The sequence below is a fragment of the Oratosquilla oratoria genome, chromosome 36 (genome assembly GCF_046742065.1).
Source record: "Oratosquilla oratoria isolate Oo_2021 chromosome 36, ASM4674206v1, whole genome shotgun sequence".
Lineage (NCBI taxonomy): Eukaryota > Metazoa > Arthropoda > Malacostraca > Stomatopoda > Squillidae > Oratosquilla > Oratosquilla oratoria.
The window spans coordinates 34,665,287-34,670,286 of NC_134812.1; the positions used below are offsets into that span (position 1 = coordinate 34,665,287).

The following is a 5,000-nucleotide window of genomic DNA, read 5'->3' on the forward strand; positions in this document are numbered from 1 at the left end:
ACAAACATCAGTCAACAAGTGCTGGAGTGATTTAACAAGAAGACACCAAAAAACAGCCATTATAATGATAATGTACATCAATAAAGTATTTGATAACATTCCCAGACATACTATAGATAAGAGACAGCATCTACAACAATGAAAATATATGCATGCCAAATTTCTTACCTGACAGGAATGTACAAAATAAATAAGAACAATCAAATTACTGTGACATAATGATTGTTTAGTGTAGATCTTGAGAACCAGTACTCTTACATTTATTGCCCACAGCCTTCACAAGTGATCTATCCACACAGGATTCCTTAGCTTGACACCAAATCACTTTTTGATGATGACCCAGCATATCAACTACAGAACAGCTACTAAGAACGACTAAACTTACTTAGACTAGATTATTAGCTTAAAAATATAGAATGGAGGCTTCTCCTTTAAAATCAGTAACTTTGCTCACACCATAAACTAAGGAAATATCTAATAGCAAAACTGAATGGACAAGTTCTTTAATTGGGATAGAGCCCTGAAATCCTGGCCTCATTTTAATGTGCACATATCCTTCAGTTTACAATACAATTCAAGAACCTGACAATGAAAATCATCAAGAAGATTACTAAAAACAATAGGAAGAACGGGCTTGGTAGACAGAAAAAAAGAAACAGTTATTACAGTCTACAAACAATTCTGAGAACAGCACTCGACTATGGCTCCACAGCATGGTTACTAACAATAAGGAATTAGCCACCCAACAGAGTATGCAAAACAAGGCATTAAGAATGATAACAGGGTATACCATATTCACCTAAAAGGAACATATGCATACATATACCAGAATCCTCCTTATAAACACTACGTGAAAATGATTGGTGTAGAGTTTTGTACAAGAGCTCGCAATCTTACTGATCTATCTCATTACATAAAACAAGCATGCCCAACTGAATAAAATTCTGATAGCATACTACTACAGCATCTAGGCTCCACCCAAATCCTACACCACTCAACACTTTTATGCTATAACAATTAATATGCTATTTCAAAATAAATGCCACAACATTCCCTAGTAGGGAGCAGAACAAAAATACTTTTTATTATGATAATCTTACCATTAACCACTTTAGTACGAGTCAAATTTCCACGCTCAGCATCAGCTACCGTATATATATGATGCATCATACTTCTTGCATTATAAAATATAAAGTCAGTGCTGTATTATTCATTCATTTATACTCTGAGTAATATTAAACACAAAATGTGATCAAACCAGTTCACAGAATTTGGGGGTAACTCATGTATAACTACAAAAAATATATATACTCAAGCTGCCAACGCCGGCATCCTTGTGTACCCACTCGTGCCTCATGCCGTCTATGTAGGTGTCATCATACTGAAGTGGTTAAGGGAGTTTAATATCTATGGGTAATTTGCCTTCTTCATTGAGTGAGTAGTGCACACCTATGGTACCCAGAATATATGGCTCTGATGTCCACCCTCACTTCCACCTGAAGATGCAGCTTGAAAGGGTTGGTAGTCTGTTTCCATATAAGGTCCAAGATCTCTCTCTATTGACTTAAATTACTCCTCTTTTTCACACAAGAAGAGCTGATTACTGTTGTCTGTTCTCCTATTAGGTAGTTTTTTAAGATCAGACTAATATTTATTCACAGAGAGATATTTGGTTGGGCCTGAAGATTGTTGCTGGCTTCTGTGAGCCTATGGGTTCCCAGTCAGTAACAATCTAGGCATCATTTGTTTCTGTATTTGTATTTGTATTTGGAACAAGTGTCTTAAACTTTAGTTGTGTTACTGGTTATATTCACTGACATATGAGTGTATGAAATGATAAAGATGTTGCTACAAGAATGTAAAAGTTCTAAACATTTGTTTCCAGTAGGTTTGTTTGTTATGTCTAAGACATTTCAAGTGTCACAACTGAAATTTGTTGATCCACTGTTTTTATGAATTATTATTTGATGGCATCCCATCTGATGACATGGCAGTTTCCTTGAAACTTTACCAGGAAGAGGATCCTCTGATCAGGCTAAAATTTATGATGTTTACTGGTAGAAAATAGCTAAATGTTAAAAAAGATATATATATATTGTCTCCAGAAAGGGTTAGCCAATGTGAAATAGTTCTTATCCTCTTACCGGCTAGAGGATCCTCTGAGCTGAATGAAATAGTTTGCCATTAACCATAACAAAACATTTAAATGTTCATATATGGTCTTTTGTCTCCTTAAAGGTAGAAATTGTTCTCTAAATATATATGTATATATGAATTATTGAAAATAAGTACTTAATAACTACACATGCACCTCACCTTCCACAGCTACCCACTGTTACTGCCATGTTGTGGATGGTGTGATCCATGCTGATGAAGAAATACTCAAGTGTATAGATGAGGCTTACAACACTCTACTTAACAGCAATTCTAGGTCCCTCTTGAAGAAGTATTTGACAAGAGATATGTATGACAAGATCAAGGACCGTGTGACACCAAATGGTGCCTCTCTTCTTGATGTGATCAACTCTGGAGTTGAAAATGTGGATTCAAACATTGGCATTTATGCTCCAGATGCTGAATCGTACAGTATTTTTCATGAACTTTTTGACCCCATTATTGATGAATACCATGGTGGATTTAGTCCCAGTTCCTGTCATCCTAGATTGGACTTTGGCCATGCTAATAGTCTTGGAGACTTGAACAGTAAAGGTGATTTTGTAGTGTCAACACGTGTACGCTGTGCCCGATCTATTGAAGGCTATCCTTTCAATCCTCTCCTTACAAGTGAACATTATGCTGAACTTGAAGAGGATATTGCAAGGGCATTAGGAAGTCTTGATGAGGATCTCAGTGGCCAGTACACACCAATCAACAGATTGAGTACCGAAGAACAAGAAGATCTGCTGGAGAGGCATTTACTGTTTTAAACAGGGAGATCGTTTCTTACAAGCAGCAGGGAGCTTGTCGATATTGGCCTGATGGCCGAGGAATATTCCTAAATAAAGATTCAAGTCTTGTAGTATGGGTCAATGAGGAGGATCACATGCGTATTATATCTATGCAATCAGGGGGAGACTTAGGAGCCGTTTATGAAAGATTCACTCGTGCAGTGACCTCTCTAGGACATATATTGGCCATTCAGTTCATCTCAACGCTTTGGATTCTTAACCTTCTGTCCAACAAATTTGGGTACAGCCATCAGAGCTTCAGTACACATCCGTCTACCAAACCTTGGAGAAGACAGGCGCATACTTGAGGACACTGCTGACAGGTTCAATCTGCAGGTACGCGGAACATCTGGTGAGCACTCGGAAGCCAAGGATTTTGTGTTTGACATATCGAACCGCCGACGCTTGGGTTTAACAGAAATTGAAGCTCTGCAAGAAATGTATGATGGAGTGCAAGAGATCATCGATATGGAGATCCAGATGAGTGAAGGTAGAAGAAAATGATGTATCTGTCTACCTAGTACTGCACTTGAATGATTATGTAGTACAGTATTATGCATGCTCATAGCAACCTGACCTAGGCTGGAAGGTAAGCATGAACACTGTCAGGACCACTTTTAACATATGGACACTCAACAGGCTCAGCAACAATTATCGTAAATTCTATGACATGCTAGTAATAAACATTAAGATTTTGAAAGAAAAATGTAAAGGACAATAGTGTAGTCACATTCGACATAAGTCAACATATTCTCAAGATTTAATAGGTGATGTGTGAACATAATTAATGTGCCCATCTTCCTAAAACAACAAGGATTCAAGTAGAACCACTCCTACAATACACTTCTCACTAACAGCATATAACAAGTACTGGAGAGATTTAACAATACATACTGAATATAAAAAGTAGCATCAAAATAACAAAGATATATGGATAAAAATATTCTTAGTTGACAGATAGTAGTGTAAACAAAAACAGCAAAAGTGCTCTGACAAAAAGACTTTAATGGAAATCTTGAGGATAAATATTCTCACACATATTATTCACTCTTGTCAAGAGTGATCTCTCCACACTAGATCCAGAGGATGACATGAAATCGCTCACTTTTGCAAATAACCCAGCACAGGAACTACAGAACATCTACTTAGAACACCTAAACTTACTTTGACAAACTAGAGCATTGTCTTGGAAAATGTAGAATGGAGGCCTTCCTTTGGTAATCATCAGTAACTATGTTCACACCGTAAACCAAAGAAATGTCCAATAGTAAAATCTAATGGCTAAGTTGTTTCATTGGAAAGAGACCTGAAATCCTGGCCTCATTTTGATATTCACATATTCTTCAGTCTAAACATCTACAACCTGAAAGGAAATCAACAAAATAATAACCATGCTAAGAACACTAGGAAGAATGGGTTTGGTCAACCCCCCCCACCAAAAAAAAAAATATATATATATTTATATATGTATTACAGTCTACAAACAATTCGAAGGACAGCACTTGACTAAGCCTCCACAACATAGTTACCAACATTCAGGAAACCATAGACACCCAACAAAGTGTGCAAAACAATGCATTAAGAATGCTATCAAGGTATACTATACCCACCAGAAAGGAACATGTGCATACATAACCATAATCCTCCTCATAAAACACTACATGAAAACGATTCAATCCTACTGATCCATCTCATTACATTATACAAGCATATTCAACTGAAAAGAAACTTTGGTACCATAATCTTGCAACATCTACATACAACAACACCACACAACACATTTTATATTATATCAAAATAATGTGTCATTTATGATAACTGCCATAATATTTTGTAGTAGGAGACAGAACAAAAATGCTTTTCATTATGGTAATCATATTATTGAGGGATTTTGATATCTATGACAAATTTGCCATCTTCACAGAGTGAGCAGTGCACACCTATCACACTTTCATTTCTATCTAGAGATGCAGCCTAAAAGGGTTGGTAGTCTGTTTCCATTTCTTTCTGTTGACTTTAATTACTCAACTTTTTCATACAAGAATAATCGAT

At 36.5% G+C, this 5,000-nt stretch overlaps 1 pseudogene; it reads left to right on the forward strand.

Annotated features, from left to right (window-relative positions):
* Positions 1-1,451: 1,451 nt before the first annotated feature.
* Positions 1,452-4,117, forward strand: LOC143019107 (arginine kinase-like; annotated as a pseudogene).
* The last annotated feature ends 883 nt before the right edge of the window (positions 4,118-5,000 follow it).